The sequence below is a fragment of the Notolepis coatsorum genome, assembly GCF_963971535.1.
Source record: "Notolepis coatsorum genome assembly, chromosome: 8".
Taxonomy (NCBI): domain Eukaryota; kingdom Metazoa; phylum Chordata; class Actinopteri; order Aulopiformes; family Paralepididae; genus Notolepis; species Notolepis coatsorum.
Genome location: NC_140172.1, coordinates 86,707,608 through 86,728,206, shown reverse-complemented (window position 1 = coordinate 86,728,206; position 20,599 = coordinate 86,707,608). Strand labels below are relative to the sequence as shown.

General features: G+C 49.2%; 1 long non-coding RNA gene across 1 annotated transcript in view; it reads right to left on the bottom strand.

Moving 5' to 3' along the window:
* Nucleotides 1-20,599, bottom strand: part of LOC311233664 — a 65,738-nt gene continuing 45,139 nt past the window's right edge. The window contains exons 2-3 of the long non-coding RNA XR_014620028.1: nucleotides 875-1,012; nucleotides 1-121 (exon numbers count right to left, since the gene is read on the bottom strand). This is a non-coding gene — a long non-coding RNA (uncharacterized lncRNA). The remainder of the gene's footprint in view (nucleotides 122-874; nucleotides 1,013-20,599) is intronic.

The window sequence follows — 20,599 nt, the reverse complement described above, 5'->3', positions numbered from 1 at the left end:
ATTTGTGGAGCAGCATCTTGACAGCGGTCATCCTCAATTTGCTGAATGGACTCAGGAGGTAGCAGACTGGCTCAGCGTTGAACCGATGGATGATGTTTCCTTTCGTGATCACTATGAATGACTGATAGAGAGCCATAGAGAGAGAGAGAGAGAGAGAGAGAGAGAGAGAGAGAGAGAGAGAGAGAGAGAGAGAGAGAGAGAGAGAGAGAGAGAGAGAGAGAGAGAGAGAGAGAGAGAGAGAGAGAGAGAGAATGGGAAATGTGCTTACCATCTTCTCCAGAGTCAGACAATAAGATAGATAGCTATTTCCTTTCTGTGCGTTAAGTAGAGAGCTATCTGCCTAGCCTAGCTTAGCACAAATGAATGGAAGCGGATACATACAAGCTAGCCTAGCTGTTGGCCAAAAACAACTTTCCCGGAGTTTTAAGTTTAAGTTAGGCAGCTTCCATTCACTTGTGCTAGGCCTAGGCTAGATGGCAGCCGGATAGCTTTCTACTAAATGCACAGAGGAAATTGGTATCTATATCCTTGTCTGACTCTGGAGAAGACGCTAAGTGCATTTCCCATAATGTCGGTGTGTTCCTTTAATCAGACAAAGGCTCAAACTCTTCTTCTGGTTATAAAGTGTGTTTAGAGTGTCAGAGGTTTGTGGAGTATTTAACAGTCATTGTCTAACGGTGGCACCTTGTCCCATCAGTGTGATGAGGAGCCCTGGGGTCACAGGGTGGGAGGGTTCAGGATGACTTGGGGTCACAGGGTCTCTGTGGGAGGGTTCAGGGTGCCTGCATGAGTCTTGTGTGTCTGTGAGATTGTGTCTGTGATTGCGCGTGTGTGATTGCGTCCGTGTGTGTGTGTGTGATTGTGTGTGACTGACCTTCTGTGATTGATAGTAAGGGTCGATCTCCTCCAATGGGATGTTGAGTAGCTCAGGAGGCGGATCTCCGTAGATAAATGGGAGTGGCTTCCCAGCTTCCAGGTCACTGGCTGGCTGGGGACGGTCCTCCTTCACTATCTGACAACCGACACGACCAATCAGAAAGACGGGTCAGAGAAAGGGGGAAGGGCTTCTTCTCATAACTGACAAAAACAGTGCTGCCGAGTGAGATGAAGAAGCCATGATGGAACGTTTGACTCGTAAAGTGATGAATTCATCATGTGACCAAATTGTATTTACAAGGTGATAAATATGCTAGTTAGGTCAAAAATTAAAGACTAATCAGACTAAGTCAGCTAATTAAATCAGATTATTAAACGATTATTTTTTGATGCAGGTGGGTTTTTTACGAATCCCCTTTACGAGTTGTCAAGGACCCGCTGAACGCACTATAAGATAATTTAACACTTTGAATGCCCAAACCGAGTTTTCTCGGGTTTACCCCCGCGGGTTGAATGCCCATAACGAGAATGTTCGTTTTTTCTCTTTTTCTTTTTATTAGCAATCTGAATTCATATTTCATCAACCGAGTCTACCGTTGGTAAATCAGCCACCCCAGGCGCTCAGATGTGAAAAAAGCGCCCCCTATCGTCTCCCAGATGGTAATTCACCCTTTTGGATTGGACTCAATGAAAAGGCATGAGAAAAAAAAACCCGGAATCCACATTTTACTTCTCACGCATGTGACCGGAGTCGATTCATTCTTCATTCTGGACCCTCAGAGCAGCGGGGATTATAAAAGGATTGATTTTTGGAATGGCGATCAGGAATTGGAATAATCCATTTGGATACCATCTGATCTCAGGTAAGGAATCTATTTGACCAGTCTTAGGATAATCAGACCCGTTTTCACGGAGATATAAGCTTTCCCCCTATAATGTGATATGGCTGTTTGACTGTAAAAGCGATCAGGAACTGAGAGAATAGATTTTCAGCGCGCGGCACCAGCGTGCACACGTACACATATACTATCGATAATCTAGCGTTTATTTGAAAACGATTCATAAATAGGCCGAAAAATGACAACGATCTAGATTATTCCAGTACAGGGCGATTATCATGGAATCCTTTTTTTCCCCGTGAAAACGAGGGCTTTTCAAAATGATATAAAACGGAAATTAACCGATAAAAAAACAATCCGCTTCGACAATGTTGACTGGAAATGGGTCATTGATAATGCGACGGGGCAGATTAGACACATAGCCATCATTTAAAACATAGATTAGGCGATATTAACGTTAACATTGAAGTGGTTGCTGGGCATTCAAGGGGGTAAAAAGGAAAACACGGCCGGCTCTGAAAGTGTTAAACATGTCAGCCATCATGTCATTCGGTACTTCTAATCTACCCCACAATGCAAAGCGTTTTACAGTATGCATCCACTTTTGCTTTTAGCTAACATAACATTAAGCTTACCAAACATTACCAAATGTCACAGCTAATGCTTGGTAATGTTAATCAAGGATGGTTTGTTTGTTTGTTTGTTTATTTACACATATAAAATAAAATATAACTTTCACTTCACTGGCTCCAGGATCGAGTACAAGGTCTCCCTCCTCACTCACCAGTGTGTACACGGTGGTGCCCCTGCCTACCTCAAGGAACTCCTCACCTCCCAGTCCTCCTCACACTCCCTCCGCTCCGGCACAGCCTACCTCCAGGACTAAGCTGCACACCATGGGCGATCAAGCCTTCTGCTCGGCCGCGCCCAGACTATGGAATGCTCTCCCCAACCACCTGAGAGCACCACAAACTGTTAATACTTTTAAACGTGGACTCAAGACCTACCTTTTTAGAAAGGCCTTTTATTAGTTTTTATGTCTTATTCATATGTTGTTCTGCTATGTGTTCTTCTTTCTTATATATCCATTTGTATTCTATTCTTTTTAACTCTGTAGCACTCTGAGACTCTCAGGAATGTAGGGTGCATTATAAATTAAATGTATTATTATTATTATTATTATTATTATTATTATTATTATTATTATTATTATTATTATTATTATTATTATTATTATATAATATATACCCCGGCTCCCCGCATGTTTTATGACATCTGCCAATTGTGTCGAATTCTCTCTCTGAACCCCGCCCCCGCAGGATTAATAAATTATAACAATTACATATATAGTACAATACAATCCACAAAGGGATGTGTAGGAGAATTGCCTAAAAACCCTCTAGGGGCTTGCATGTGGCATTCACCAGGAAGCAAAATTACATTGATATTACATCAACATAAAACACACACAAGGAACATTAATTCACAATACACACAAGCAGGTCTACATATAGACACCGAAGCAGGTACGGTCCATGATATATGATATTGGGTATAGAGAAAACAAATAATGACAGGAAGAATATATAATAAAATGAAAATACAATAACAAAATACAACAAGCCATCAGAACACAGTTTGTAAAGGGAGCCCATATGGGAAATATTGGTGATCTAGATGAGATTTCAGGGCTCTTTTGAACTTCAGAAAAGAAAATTCCAAAATATGTGGAGGCAAAGATTTCCACAACTTTGACCCTCGGTAGAGTAAACAAAACTGAGATTTGGAAGTGCGGGAAAGGGGTGGTCTAAGCAAACAGGAACTACGTGTGGGGTAATTATGAATTTGGTGATTGTGGGCAAACATGTCATGAAAGAAATGGGGAAGGGCTCTATACACAAATAAACCAGTCTGAAGATGATTCACTTGATAAACACTGAGTATACCTAACTTATGGAATAGAGGCTGAGAAGAATGACTTCGTTGTACACAGCTGATTATTTTTAGAACTAGTTTCTGCAGACGGTATATGGGCTCAAGTTTGGTCTGATTAGTACTACCCCAAACTAAATTGCAGTAATTGATATATGGGTAAACCATAGAGTAATATAACATTGTGGCAACCTCAGTGCTCAACAAGTGACGTGTTTTTCCAAGAATACCAATACTCTTGGCCATTTTTGTAGTTATGGCTGTGATATGAGGTTAACATGATAGGGATTCATCAAGCAGAACACCAAGGAATTGTGTAGCTGTAGAACACACCCTAGCTATGGGGATGTCATTGATCACTACTTTAGATTAGTTAAAAATCACAGATTTGAGATTTTCTATTTGTTTTTTTAATGTTTAGAGATCATTTGTTGCAGTTAAAGGTCCCATGCATTATAAATGGCCTTTTCCAGTGTTTAGCATTGTTTAACCTGTTCCACACGATGTGAAAATCTGCATAGAATATATACTAGGTAAATGGAATATTGCTCCACTTCTACAAGGGCTATTTGCATATTCTTGGTATCTAGGTACATCTATGGACCTCAGGGAATGTATTCACAGTGTCAGAAATATTGTGTCTATTACTAGGCTTGCTTAAATTGTGATGAAACAAAGGAGAATATGAATTATGATTTTTGAATATGATCTTTGACAGTGAATAACACCATGATAATAATGACCAAACTTAAAAAACTGCCACTGACCTTGTTCAGTACCCTCTTGAGATCATGTGTACAAAAAATCGAAGGAAATTAATAAAGGGAAGATGATAAAACCAAAGGTTCTGTAGATACAGTACTGAATTCTCCCATCCGGACCAATGCAATTTGAAATATTATTATAGAATATAGAATAGATGCTTATACATTACCTTATTATAGCCAATTCGCACATTTATATATATATACATATATTATCTTTCAAATGCCCGAGTTCAATTTGGATTTAGTATCACCAGGCGTGCATAAGAACAGATAATGATATCTACTGTAATCTAGTGTACTTTTTTATTTTCCCCACAGTGCAACCGTTTGGAAACTAATTTCAGATCTAATTGTTCCTACATGCTAACAATAGGGAGGAGAAACTAACTGCGTTTCAATATTTGTCAAAAACGTTACCTTTTGTGGCTAGTTATTGACATAATTCATAATTCAACTCTGAACTTTGAACCCCCATAGAACTTGCCAGGAAGTGTAGTTCGGAAAAATTCCAACGCTGGTCGACAGCTATGCATGTCCTCTACGAAATGGCCTCAAAAAGACTACAATTCCCAAGGTTCAAAATTTCCATTTTCGTTTCAAGCTTGGAATGGACGATCGAAAATCGGAAACTTAAAACTATCTTTTAACACTTTTAACCTATTGCTAAACTAACGTATTGATGATAATATACATTCTACATGCTTTTGTGACATGTTAGTGATGTTAATACTTGAAAACGTTTGATTTTAAAATCGCAAATTCTTTGCATCACTCTGAAAAATATGGATCTATGATCATAACAGCATTGTTTAATGGGGGATTATATCAATGTGGTCTGTGTCTCTAATTATCATATTGACTCATCAGTTTAGTTTCGAGTTCACAAGATCTTCCCTCACTCAACTAACCATTCTGATTTGACTGTTTTGCTGACGTGAATAATACTGGTTGTAGTCACCGCCCACAATTCGCTCAACAACAGAGCAGTGAAATTACTTCCTCAAACAGAGGGTATGACAGACAGCAGAAAACGAGCGAGCGAGAGAGGGAGAGAGAGAGAAAGAGAGGGAGAGAGAGAGAGAGAGAGAGAGAGAGAGAGATTGATTGATTGATTGATTGATTGATTGATTGAAAACTTCATTAACAGATTGCAGAATGGGTACAATACAGTACAGCTCAATACACACAATTGTTAAGGGGATGCAGACCAGAGAAAGACTTTCGTATTGTTTACATCAGGGTCCCCCATTTTCAATTCATCAGGACATATATGACATACATGACATACAGATAGACAGTACTGCTACATCTATACATTTATGACATACCAGATTTCCAAATACAGTACTGTTTGTGATACAAAAAGAGTCCAGAAAAAAGAGTATATACATTTGACGTAAGAACTGTACATTGGAGAAGGTTGGGTGGGGTTGGGTGGGGGGGGGGGGGGGGGACACTGTACAACTGTACAAGCAAAACTGTACATTGGAATATTGACAAAACCATACTAGATAATTTACTGTACATTGGAGGGGGTTGGGTTAGGACATTTACAGGGGCCAGTTTCGAATTGCAGTCTCCCGTAGGTGTTCTTTGAGAGTGGTTTTGAAAGTGGGTAGTGATTCACATTCCTTTACAGCTTTGGGTAGGGCATTCCACATTGATGTGGCATAATTTCTAAACGTGTTTAGTCCCTTGTTTGAGCCGAATCTGGGTTTAACATGATTTGTGGAGCTCCCTCTGGTGTTGTGATTGTGGTATTCACTGACCTTTGGGAAGTATTTTGACATGTACATGGGTACCTTGGTCGTGTAGTGTATTTTGTAGACCAGACCCATTGCAAGTTGCTGTACTCTGTCGTCTACTCTAAGCCATCCTAGGTTGTCAAAGTGGGCAGGGGTGAGGTGGGTTCTAGGAGTAAGGTCAAGCAGTAGTCTGACCAGTTTGTTTTGAGATGTTTGTAATTTTGTTTTTAGCGCCTTTGAGGTGCTTTGGTACCATGAGGTGCAAGCATAGTCGTAGTACCCTTGAATGAGTGCTCCTGCCAGAGTCTTCAGGGTATAATTGTTTACCAGAGAGGAGATCCGGTACAAGAATCGAGTTTGTTGGTTGACTTTTTTTTATTACATTGGATGCCATTTTGTCACAGGAAAGATTAGCCTCTAGGATGGAACCCAGGTAGGTAATTTAATCTTTCCTTGTGACAATATTGTCACCCACTGTAACTGAGAAGCCGTCGGTCTTGCTGAGTTTGTTATTTGAACCGAACAGAATGGACTCTGTTTTTCCCATGTGTAATGATAGTTTGTTATCAGCGAGCCATATGCAGATTTTGCCTAGTTCCGAGCTGAGGGTTTTTTCAACCTGTAACTTGTTCTTGTCAGAGACCAGCAGGGCTGAGTCGTCCTCAAACAGGAACAAGTTTCAGTCACAAGCTGACGACATGTCATTTGCATAAATTAGGAACAGTAGCGGTCCTAGTATGCTTCCTTGGGAGAGGGAGAGAGTAGTAAAGTTTTGTGTAAAGTTGCCCAAATAGTGCAAGGAATAGCATGGGACCACCAAATTGATAGTTTGTTAAGTTCTTCATAATGATGGTATCAGGGTCTTTAGAATGAACAGAATAGAATATACTTGTGTCATCTGCAAATACAATTTCCGACAGCCTGTCTGAGACGTTAGGGAGGTCATTAATATATAACAAAGATAACAAAGGCCCAAGAATTGAACCTTGGGGCAGACCGCAAAGTAAAGGGAGAAAAGGAGAATTGATCCCATTATAGGATACAGACTGATGTCTATCTTTAAGGTAACTGGTGAACCAAAGCAGTGCATTGTTTTTTATTCCAAGATGTGAGAGCTTCTGCAGGAGGATATGGTGATTAACGTCCTGCTCTTCGCCATCGAGATATACCTCATCTCCAGTACCTACTGTACTTCATCAACGAATAAAACAAATGCACCCAGCACCTGCCAGGCCCCGCCCTAGTGACGTACTATAAAGCACTAGGCGTGGTCACCACTCGCCCTTCCTCGGAAAACAGTTTCCAATAGAAAAGTTTCCCAAGGGACCTCAGGGCACGCTAAGAGCAGGACGCTCAGCCAGTACTCATATAACTAGGTTATATACATAACCTATCGTTATATAGTCGTACTGGCGAATCGTGTCCTGCTCTTCGCCATCGAGATATGGGGACAGAGCAGACGCGAGGACCGACAAATGCACCCCCTGAGGACCCGAAAGCCCACATCAGGGGGGGGGGGGAGTCCCGTCACCCCTCCTTCCTAGTGAAGAGGGGGCGGCAGTCAACTCCACCCAAGTGCGAAAAAGAAAGAACCAGAACCTCCTAAACGCACAGCACAGGCGGGACCACGTGTGACACAACACATTGTGGTCCACACCCACACACCCCTGCTACCCCACCGAAGGACGGGAAGCAGGAGAGGTTCCAGACCTCAGAACCGCCTGGGAGACAGAACCCCCAGTCATGTCCATGAGGTAAAACCTTACGAAGGGACCCGGTGAGGACCATGAAGCCGCAGCACAGATGTCCTCCACCGAGGCCCCACCTAACAGTGCGGCAGAGGCCGCCACCCCACGAGTGGAGTGCGCCCTGACGCCCCCAGGGGGGGCCAGCCCAGCCAACGTGTAGCAAAGGGCAATGCCCTCGCACAACCAATGGGACAGGCACTGTTTCGACAGTGCCTTACCAGCACGAGAGCCACCGTAACAGATAAAGAGCTGATCGGTAGCCCTGAGGCCCTGAGGCCCTGAGTACGGCTGAGGTAAATCCCCAAAGCCCGGACCGGACATGACAGGTGAAGGCCCGCCTCCAACTCACTAGCGTGAGGAGGCGGATGAAACGCCTGAACCATAATATCCCTGGAGCGAAAAGAACTCCAGATATTTTTTGGCACGAAGGCACCGCTATCGAAACAAATAGACAGACACTCGGGCCGCACCGAGAGAGCACAAAGCTCACCCACGCGCTTAGCGGAGGTGATGGCCAGCAAGAATGCAGTCTTGAACGACAGCTGTTCCAAAGGCGATTGCTCAAGAGGCTCAAACGGGGCCTTGGACAACCGACCGAGGACCAATTGAAGATCCCAGCTCGGAGCCAGAGAGCGTGTCACTGGCTTAAGGCGCCGAGCACCAAGCAGGAAACGCTTCACAAGAGGGTGGCTGAACAACACAACACCCTCAAACCCCTCATGATAAGAGGATGTAGCCGCAGCATATACCCTCACCGTCAAAGCCGACAGTCTATCAAGGAGAGACTGAAGGAAAGTAAGGACAGCATCCAGGGGGCAGGACACCGGGTCCCGGCCCCCCACCTTACACCACTCTTGGAACATACGCCACCTACCCGCGTAAAGCACGATAGTGGAGGGAGCACGCGCATTCCGGATGGTGTCAACCACAGAAGGGTCCATCCTCTCCAGACTCACCCTCTCACCAGCCAAACCATCAGAGGCTGGCCCAGCGCCGGGGGCTGCCACAGCGACCCGTACGCTTCAGAGAGGGCCCTCGCAGACCAAGGAACAGGCCACGGCGGGGCTACCAATAGCTGGATCAGGACCGGGAACCACACAGCTGTGCCCTGGTCCGGCGCAACCAGGATCACGGTCCTGTGCTCCCACCGTACCCGCTCCAACAACTGACCTACCAGGTGTGTGGGGGGAAAGGCGTACAGAAGCCCGGGCGGCCATGGATACACTGAGAAGGCATCCACCCCCAAGGGAGGATTGTCTCCCCGGCTGACCGAGAACCACAAGGGGCACTTGTGAGATCGTCTGCTCGCAAACAGATCCACTGATGCTTCCCCGAAGCGATCCCAGATCTGCCTGACTATGTCTTGGCGCAGTTCCCACTCGTCGTGATGAGGACGGCCCGGTGACATCATATCCGCGCCCACATTCTCCTTGCCAGGGATGTGGAGCGCCCTCAGACTGCGCAGATTGCGAGACGCCCATAGCCAGAGCCTGACCGCCGCCCGGTGCAGACGGGTGGAGCGTACTCCACCCTGCCTGTTGATATACGCCGCTGCTGTCATACTGTCTGTCCTGACCAAAACGTGCACGTCTACCACCAAGTGGGCGAGCCGTCTGAGGACCAGGAGGACCGCCTTCAATTCCAACACATTGATGTGCAGGGTAGACCGGGCAGCATGGATCGTCCAGCTGCCCCCTACTGTGTCAGTCCGACACGTCCCTCCCCATCCCGTGAGGGAAGCGTCGGTGAAGACCGTGACATGTGAACGCCTGCTGCCCATGGGGACCCCGATGGTGAGGACACCAGTCCTCCTCCAGTGGGCGAGATCCCCCCGTATCGACAAAGGAACCGTCAACCGTTTCCACTTGTCCCTCACCGGGTCTATTCTCATACTGGAGAACCACCTGTGTATCCTCCTCATGAAGAGGAGGCCAAGAGGGACCACAGCGTGAGCAGATGCCATCATACTGAGCAGGCGCATCACCTGCAGCGCCGTGACCGTCCCTCCAGGACGGAAACCCGCGAGCGCGTGGAGGATAGACACCCTCCGTTGCTCCGAGAGGGTTACCCTCATGGGTCTTGAACTCAGAACCAAGCCCAAATACTCCACCTGTTGACTGGGAAGAGGCGTACGCTTCTTCCAGTTCACAGCAAAACCCAGCCTGTTGAGGAATTCCACCACCAGCCTGGTATGAGACCTGGCGACCTCCTCCGACCGGCTGAGGAGAAATATGTCGTCGAGATAGAAAATAATTCGTATCCCCTGACGACGTAGAGGCTCCAGCGCAGTCTCTACGCACTTGGTGAATGTGCGGGGAGCCAGAGAGTAGCCGAACGGCAACCTCTGGTATTCGTACACTACGCCCTGAAATAGGAACCGTAGGAACTTCCTGTGAGGAGGGAAAATCGGGATGTGAAAATACGCATCCTTCAGGTCTATGGAGGTGAACCAGTCTCCCACCCTGACAGCAAGTAGCAGGTGACGGTCAACATTCTGAATGGTCTCACCACAATCAGACGATTGAACGCGGAAAGATCCAGTATAGGTCTGACACCTCCCGTTTTTTTGGGCACCAGAAAATAACGGGAGTAGATGCCTGACATCGCGTCCTCCCTCGGGACCACGACTACGGCCTGCTTCACCAACAGAGATTGGATCTCGTCGGCCAGAGCTGTCACTGCTGCTGACCCTGACAATAGGGTCTGCACCAAACCTGAAAACAGAGGGTGGGGTTGTGCGAACTGCAAAACAAGCCCCCGCCTCAACGTTCTCTCTACCCACCTCAACATATGGCACTCTTGTAGCCATATGTGATAATAATCCCAGAGCGCACCCGCCGTCAACTGACGCTGGGCCGCAAGGAACAGTAGATAGGCGGCCCGGTCCCTCCCGCTGTGCGTAGCCTCTGAACCCGCCAAAGCGGACAGGGCGTTCGCACCCAAGGGGGGACCCCGACAGAAAGGGCCGGTTTGATACGGGAGAAGCTGACATCAAACTAGGTGACACACACTCCCCCACTGAACACCCCTCCAGAACATGCTGAGGAGTTGTTCTGCAGCCAGACATGCAAGGCGTGAGGACCACATGGGTTCCTACACACCGTAGCCCTGCAGTGATATTGGTACCACCCAAATCACGCGCGCCTCTTCTTTTCAGACCACTGCCGATTTAGCGGGAGTGGGAGGCATCAACGTGATACCCCGCCTGGCGAAGGCAAGGTCGGGGTAACCCGTGCTGAGCATTCTTTCGAAGAGGCCTCGAGTCCCCCTGCTGACCACCGTCAATAGTGGCAGCCGTAACACCAGGCTCACCAATCGCACAACGTGTGGCGAGGGAGCCACGTGACAGCACAACATTCTCACGGACAGACCCAGGCTCAGCCACCAACTGGGTGTCAGCCCCTGTCCCCATGAGAAGCGAAACGTGGGGCCGCATGCGCTTCAATGAAGGCTCGCGGCCCTCAGCCAAAGGAAAACGATCAGAGCCCCTTTTCCGCTGGTGACGGGGGAAGGAGTGATCGGGGAGCGGGCTGTCGGCCTTGTGGACACCTGTTGACTCGACGCCCAGGGTACCACTGGCGGGGGAAACATGGCCGCCTGTCGAGGGCCTCGCCACAGTCGCTGACAAGGCCGTGCTCCAACCTCTGGCTGCATAGCGTGAGGCGGTGTGGGACCTAGGTCAACAACCGCCTGCGTCTCCGCAGAACGACCAAAGAGTCCTTCCGCGGAAAGAGGAGCCGTGAGGAGAAGAAACCTTTCTTCCTCCCCAAGAGGAGACTGCTCCAACCAGAAATGCCTATTAACAAGCGTTGATAGCATCCTAATCCTCCCCGCAGTTATAGCTTGCGACTGAGTCAAGATCTCTATAACACCAAAAACATGCTAAATGTTTTCAGCGTCGGCTGGTCCTGTAGCCCCACTACCCGACGCTAATGTGGACAGAAAAACAGTCAGCTGAGCCACAACACTGGCCGCCGCTAAATTCCATCCTGTAGCAGTATAACTCTCATCAGTCCATACTGCCACCTGCCGGGCCGACTTGCTCTCAAGCGTCGGCTTCCAGGTGGGACACCGTTCAACCCCGCCGGGGCACAGGATCGATGCTACCTGGCCCTCTAGCCACGGCACACCCGCCCTGCACCCTGTTGTCAACCCATTCACCCGTAAAAAGGGTAAATAAGACTCAGCAAAACCCCCCACATTAGCTACAGACTGACCTTCATCAATGAACCGGTTAAGAGGAGGGAAAAGCAGTGACATCCCACGGTGGGGAACATTAAAACAGTGACCCAGCATTATATCATTAGTGTTAGCAGCGCGCTCCAAGATCGCCTGGAAAACGTCCAACTCAGAGGGACGTTCACCAAAACATCCCGCCCCTGGCGCCGACACACAACTCGGTTGTGTAACAAAACAACCAGCAGCATTACTAACACCAGCGTTAATGCCTGATGACACAGAGCCTACCTGTGTACGAGCCGGCTCGATAGCCAAACCTTGCACGCTGTCCCTCGATCTGCTGCCACAAGACGAGGAAACACCAGGATAGACCCGACGTGTCGTTGGAACATGCCGCGAAGATTCCAGGGGTAGGCAAATCTCCGGTAAGCACTCAACATTGCGCAATTTCTCTAAACTTTTCATTACACTAGTTCACAGGGTGCAAGCATCCGCCATGATGGAAACGAAATAGAGGAAGGGCGAGTGGTGACCACGCCTAGTGCTTTATAGTACGTCACTAGGGTGGGGCCTGGCAGGTGCTGGGTGCATTTGTTTTATTCGTTGATGAAGTACAGTAGGTACTGGAGATGAGGTATATCTCGATGGCGCAGAGCAGGACGCGATTCGCCAGTACGACTATATAACTGTATCAAATGCCTTTGATAAGTAAAAAAAAATACCTATAGTGTTACAAAGGATCAGATTAAACCGAATATATATATTTATTGATTGATATACAAGGGTCAAGGGCACCCTCCCCTACCCGATCAAGCGACCCTGAGCCCGACCACCAGAGAGAGCCTATACCCCCCTCCGAACCCCTTCCCCGACCGGTCCAAGTGAGACCCAGCTACAAGGAAGAAACGGTCTACACCGCGGAGAGGCTAAATAGACGAATACAGGATCTAGAGGACCTGCCAGAGGAAGAAGAAGAGGGAGAGGAGGAGAGTCCGACAGCAGCACAGTACTCCACAGGACCAGGAGGTCCAGTACAGCCCAGGCTCTACCCCCGCGGCTCTGCGCTACAGACCCCCGACTCAATTCACGGGTGAGCTTGACGCACGACCAGCCCCGAGGAACAGCACCTGGATACGAGGGCCATGGTACCCAGCAGGTACCAGCCCACCAAGAGGCGTAAGAGGAGACTCGCCTAGGAGGCCTCTCTTCCAACGCTCACCGATGTGCCAGCCATCCATGGCATCATACATTGGCACACCGACGTTTCCGGACTTCACCCACGAGAACAGAGCACAGTACACGGAGCTACGAATGTGCTTAGAGACAATGATGTCCGATGTAGCTGATGAACCGTACAAGTATGCTATCCTACTGAAGCACCTCAAGGTGCCCCGAGCGCACAATATAGCGCTGGCCTATGCCACCTCTACTACCCCATACACAGCGGCTCTAGCAGCACTCGACCAAAGATATGGACGCATATGGGACTACGTAATACAAGAGATAAGGCATATTGACCGCCTACCCCCAGCCACAGACAATCGCTCACTAGATGACCTGTCTATCAAGGTACAATCCCTGGTAGGGATGCTGGGGGCGCAAAGAGAAAAGGGTATGCACGAACTGTACGCAAACTCTAATGTCGAGAGGATTTTAGAGAAGCTTCCGCCCGCCCGACAAGAGCGCTTCAGGCGGCAAAGAGACCACCGTGATCCTAACGGTCCCGAGCCATCCCTCCTAGACCTAGCCGACTTCCTGGCGAGAGAAGTCAACAGCCTACGGTTGGATACGTTCATGCGGAGCACCCCAAGCTCCAGAGAGGGACCTAGGAGAGCAAACGATGGCCGAAGATTGGTGACCGTCATGCACCAATCAGAATCAGTACCGAGCAGCAAGAACCACAGTACCCCCTCGATGAAAGAGAAGTGGAAGATGGTGTGCCCGTACTGCGAAAAGGAACACTGGTTGTCACAATGTGACACATTCAAGAAGATGACCGCCGACGAGGTGAGTCAATGGATAAAGTCCAACCGACGCTGTTACCGATGTGCGCACAGTCACATGGCAGCCGATTGCCGCTTAAAGAAGAGGTGTAATCGGTGTGACGGAGCCCACCTAGATGTCCTACACGACAGTAACAGAAGAAAGCCTGCACCCTCAAGCAGCACAAAGGCAAGTGTTATGTACATTGACCCCGCCAGCAGCGGGGGCGCCCGGGTGCTCTTAAAGGTGGTCCGCGTAACACTGAGTTACCAAGATAAGGTCATGGACACTTACGCCGTCCTTGACGACGGGTCAGAGAAGACCCTTCTCCTCGCGTCCGCTGCGGCCCAGCTGGGGCTGCGGGGGAGCGAAAACCAGATGACGATTCGGACAATAAGAAGAGATCTAAAGACGATAAAGGGCGAGAATGTCTCCTTCACTATCGCAGCAAGCGGGCAGCCAGAGAGACGGTATAGAATTACTAATGCTTTCACCAGCCAAGAAATAGGCCTGTCGCAGTACACCTACCCCATCGCCAAGCTGATGGATAAATATGTGCACCTGCGTCAACTACCTATACCGCTCATAGACGGTGCCACCCCGACCCTGCTGATAGGCTCCGACCATGCAGACCTCATCGTCCCGATAGACCGGGTCCACACAGGGCCCAGAGGCTGTCCTGCAGCAGTCGAGACCCGCCTAGGATGGACATTACAAGGCCCCCTCGCTAAGTCTCTTAACCGAACAGCAGCCACTAACTGCCTCCACTCCAGAGTGACAGAAGAAGACACCACCCTCCTACAGCATGTCGAGAGGCTATGGACACTAGAGACAATGCCCTTTAAGAACTAGCTAACGCTATAGCCCTCCTCGAGCAGGGGACAAAGAGAGTCAAAGTCAACGGAGTGATGAGATACGCAACTCCACTCCTGAGGCGAGAGGGTATGCCTACCTTCCACGCCCCAAAAGAAGCGACGGAGCGGTATCTATTGAACACAGAGCGGCGCCTAGCCAGAGACCCCGCTCAAGAGACGGTGTACCGCGCTGAGATTAACAAGCTAATCACAGCGGGACACATAAAGAAAATTGACATTAAAGAGGCCGATCAGACGACCGAATCATGGTACGTGCCGCACCACAAAGTCCACCACAACGGCAAGGATCGTATTGTGTTCAACTGCAGCTACCAGATCGGATCACAAAATCTGAATAAAGAGCTCTTGCCCGGCCCAACACTCGGCCCCTCTCTAGGCGTGTTACTACGTTTCCGCCAAGACAAGGTGGCCATCAGCGGCGACATCAAAGGGATGTTCCTGCAGGTGAGACTAGTGGAGGAGGACAAGCCCCTGCTGCGGTTCCTATGGAGAGAGAGGATCGGGGATGAGCAACCAGCCATCTATCAATGGGAAGTCCTCCCTTTCGGAACCACATGCAGCCCATGCTGTGCTACGTTTGCACTGCAAAAGCACGTCGCAGAGGACCCAGCAGCTGATGAAGAGGTCCGACAAAGTGTAGGAAATAGTTTCTACGTGGACAACTGTCTGCAAAGCGTCTCGACGCCAGAAGAAGCCGAGGCCCTTCTACTCAAGCTCCGCGCCTCCCTGATCAAAGGCGGCTTTGATCTCAGGCAGTGGGCCAGCAGCGACCCGCAAGTATTGCGCAGCCTCTCCCCCGAGGACAAGGCAGCAAGCAGCGAGACCTGGATGGCGACCATCCCAGGAGAAGCCCAAGAAATGACATTAGGACTAGTCTGGCGCTTCAAAACAGACTCGCTCCATTATAAACACACACCCCTGACCAAGGAGCAGGGAAGGTCGACTGCACTACCGACCACCAGACGGAGTGTATACAGAACACTCGCCAGACAATATGACCCGTTGGGATGTATTCTACCTTACACCACCAGGGCAAAGATGATTGTAAGAGCGTTATGGGACAAGGACCAGGGCTGGGACGACCCCATACCCGAACACCTTGCATCCACATGGAGAGAGTGGGAGACGGAACTCAGCTCACTCCCAGGTGTCAACATACGCCGCAGCTACTTCCCACCCACAGTGAGGCCGGAGACGTGCCAGATGGACCTGCACGTCTTCAGCGACGCCTCCGAAGTAGCCTACGGTTCGGTGGCCTACTTGCGTGCCCGAGAGGAGGGAGGAGAAATACATACTGCTTTCATCCTGGCTCGCTCAAGAATAGCCCCACGAAAGCAACAATCTATCCCGCGTCTAGAGCTCTGCGCAGCCCTAGCAGGAGCGCAACTCGCCACGTTAATCCAACGTGAACTCACCATTCCGGTGCAAAGAACAATCTTGTGGTCAGACTCCACGACAGTACTCACATGGATCCGGTCTGATTCGTGCAGATACAAGGTCTTCGTGGGAGTCAGAGTCACAGAGATTCAAGATTTAACAGAAGTAGCAAGCTGGAGGTATGTGGACACAAAACACAACCCAGCTGACGTCATCACCCGGGGAATGTCCCTGGATGACCTCACCCGTCACAACCTATACAGTGACGGGCCAGAGTTCCTCAAGCTCCCGGAAGAAGAGTGGCCTACACCCACCCCACGGGAAGCGAGTAAAGAGGAGGCCGAAAACAAGAAATCTATGTTCTGTGGATTGAACACACTCGTCTCCACAGACCCCGACATAGACGATTGCCTCACCCTAGAGAGTGCGCAGCTAAAGACATTCCTGTGGCACCACCCAGAGGTTCAGCTCACTACTGACATTACAGCAGCTGACTACGAAGAAGCAGAACTTCTTCTACTACAACGAGCCCAGAGAGACTCGTTCCCCAATGAGCTAGACTGTCTACAGGGAGCAAAGCCCGTCCCATCAGACAGCAGACTGCTCCACCTAGCCCCCGAGAGCGACGCCCATGGTCTCATCAGAGTGGGTGGTCGTCTGCGGAGAGCTCCAGACTTACCGGATGACGTCAAGTACCCGATAGTCTTAAACAGCCGACACAAGGTCACAGAGCTGATCATAAAGAAATACGACGAGGATGTGCATCACGCCGGGGCAGAGAGAGTCTTCACGGAGATCAGACGTCGTTATTGGATACTGCAAGGGAGAGAAGCAGTGCGGCGCTTCCAGCGAACCTGTCTAGACTGTCGTAAGTGGCGAGCGCAGCCCAGTATACCCCGGATGGCTGACCTACCTCCCTGTCGCCTCCGACTCGGCGACAAGCCTTTTCACTCCACCGGTATGGACTGTTTCGGCCCGCTGTATATAAAGAAAGGAAGAGGAACCGAGAAGCGGTGGGGTATTGTATTCAAATGCATGACCACCCGAGCGATGCATATAGAACTCCTTCCAACCATGAGCACAGACTCATTCCTTATGGCCTTCCGAAGATTCACATCGCGGAAAGGCAAACCGTCTATATTATTGTCTGATCACGGGACAAACTTCAAAGGCGGAGAAAGAGAGCTGAGAGAGAGCTTCCAAGCTATGGGCCCAGAACTTAAGACCCACCTCGCTCCATCCCAGATTGACTTCCAGTTTAATCCCCCGAACGCACCTCACTTCGGTGGAACTTGGGAACGAGAAGTACGTTCAATAAAGACAGCCCTGTACGCCGTGCTTGGGGCCCAGACCGTGGCGGAAGAAGTCTTAATGACAGTCCTCACGGAGATCGAGGGAGTATTGAACTCAAAGCCCCTCGGTTACGTCTCAAGTGATGTAGCAGATGTCAACCCAGTCACCCCCAACACACTCTTGATGGGGCGGCTGGACCCCGCGCTACCACAGACAATGTACAGGCCTGAAGAAGCGAACGGCCGAAGAATGTGGAGGTACAGTCAAGTATTGGCTGACAAGTTTTGGAACAGCTTCCTACTCCACTATCTACCGTCTCTACAGACCCGCCAGAAATGGGTGAAAGAGAGAGACAATTTGACAGAAGGAACAGTCATCATGATTATCGACCAGTCACTACCCCGAGCTATGTGGCCGGCTGGCCGCGTAAGCAAAGTGATCACCGGTGCCGACGGAAAGGTCCGAGCAGCCGAAGTGCTTGTCCAAGGACGGATCTACACCCGACCCGTGGCGAGGCTAATAGAACTGCCAAGGCTCCCCGATACTATCGATGACGACCATGACCCCATGACTTTGTGAACTGCCCGACCCCTCACAACAGACATTGAGTAGTGGACAGTGCGGTTAATCTGTCTCTGCTTAGCTAATTAGGTGGGACTAATTAGGAGGCGGCTGTTACAAAGGATCAGATTAAACCGAATATATATATTTATTGATTGATATATATTGCATAGTATTTGTATATCGTTTGATATCCCTTGTATATTCCTTGTACATATACACGGAATATCCCTTTAGCCTAGTACAGACCATAATATTTCATTCTCCTATTGGACAGCGGTCCACAGGCGCCAGGGCCATGCCTCCAGAGTCAGGTTCAAGGCCACCGTCAAGACATGTCTGTACATGCCCGGCCTTGCCCAGGGATACGAGACAGAAATGAGGTTGGCACTAGATTGTTCGCCGTGCATATAAATATGGCGCAGGTAAATACAGAAGTAGAGTTACCCAATAAGTTGAAGCCTCACCCACGATACAACGTGCGGTGAAGTATGGCCTGTTTGGCCCCAAATAGAGCATTGAGACCGCGTGCGAATTAATAACTGAATTGTCAGAGTTTGGCGCTATACCGTCGAGTGCGACATATTTCTATTAAGTCAGTAATAGTCTATTTGTGTATAGTGTATCGTGCGGCTAAAGTTCTACAGTGACCAGCATCACCAACGCTTCCTCGTACCAGCTAGAGTGCTTATCCAGGCTGGGCTGCTTTCATGGCGCTTTCACCCGAGGAGACCTAGACGAGAACCGTGTGGACATGTACACTGGATTAATCTACCCGACGACTACATAGCCCTTTGCGGCTGGATTATATTTGTTTTGGTCCTGTGATTTATGGAGCGGAGAATCGCCGACGCCTACACGTGTGGGATTTACCCTGTGATGAGCCACGTCGAGTCTGCGCCTCAGAGAGCCTGAGGCCGGCTAGCTTTCTTCACTGTGGAGCTACAGTCTACGGAGAACAGCTGTATTCGTCTGTGGATCAAGAGACTATTGCACCGTCTCCTGTACTTGGAGTCTCCTTAGTCATCGTTGACCAGACTCTCTACTACCGACAGATCCTCTACCCCTGCTGGCTTACAACCTGGGGGACCCTTCCAGTATCTCCCGCTATATATTACTAGTGTACCATAGATATAATTCCCTAAGATTCAGGTTGAAGTGTTATCGAGACAATGAAGACAACAAGTTGCAGACTGGACTCAAGTTTACTTGGTTGACATAGCGACGCTCATACATACTGGTGCACTCTTATATATTGTCCGGGTTGCACACCGGCATTATATGGTACCTACTGCATATCACTACATCCCCCCTGTTTAGCAGCATCGCCCCATATAATTAGCGGAACACTCTTATGTCAATAGTCCACTGAAATCACATCACCAAGTGCAAATCCCCCCCCTTATTTAGGTTTACATTCACCCCCCAAGACCATAATGATAACAAAGCACCAGAGTCCCCCTGACGACCCAGCCTTGTGCTCCTGGTGTTGTTCTGGCCCTCTGTAGTGGGCACCTTCCGTGCAATAATGTGTGCTCAGGTCACATAGTCTTTGTAAAAATCTGGTCTGTTCACAGCCCTCCCACATCTTGTGCGTCTTGGTCCTGGGCTATTGGGCACCTGTGTAGTACAGGGTGACATCGTAGGTGTTTCCGGTGGGTCACTCTGCATTGTAGGTGTTTCCGGTGGGCCCTCGTGGGTGTCCTCTTGAAGCTGTGGCACAGCAAAGTGTGTCTGTGTTGGACTTCTCTGCATCTGTGGGATGTATAGCTCACGCAGGTGGCTCCTGCACCGCCTGACCTGGTTGCCATTTGGTGTTTGTACAACATAGCTTCTTGGCTCAATGCATTTTTGTACAATGATAGCTGGATGCCATGTCCCTCTATCCTTGTTCAGCACAGTCACATGCTGTCCGGGGCAGAGTGGGGGTAATTCTCTGCGGCAGCTGCGGTCGTGATGCTCTTTTAGGTCCGCTGTTCTCTGTTCCATGTGAACCCTATGCTCCTCCCTGCCTGGCTCTGCCCGACTTGGCAGCAGGGTGGTGACAGGTCTCCCAAATATCAATTCTGCTGGTGATGGCAGTTTACTGTCGATGGGCGTCGCTCTGACCTGTAGTAATGCCATCTGTAGATTGCCTCCCTGTTCCAGGGTTTTGGTCACAATTGATTTGATGTGTCTCACGTGCCTTTCAATGAACCCATTGCTCTTTGGGTAATGGGGAGAGCTTGTGATGTGTTTGACTCCCCAGTCTGTTACAAACCTTTGGAAGGCCTGCCCTGTGTACTGTGGGCCATTATCTGTTAGGATCTCGTCTACTCGGCCAAACAGTGACAGGTACATCTGCATTTTTTGTGCGACTGCATGGCTAGACACATTAGGCATTTCATCCACCAGTGGATATTTGGAATACCTGTCCACAGTCAG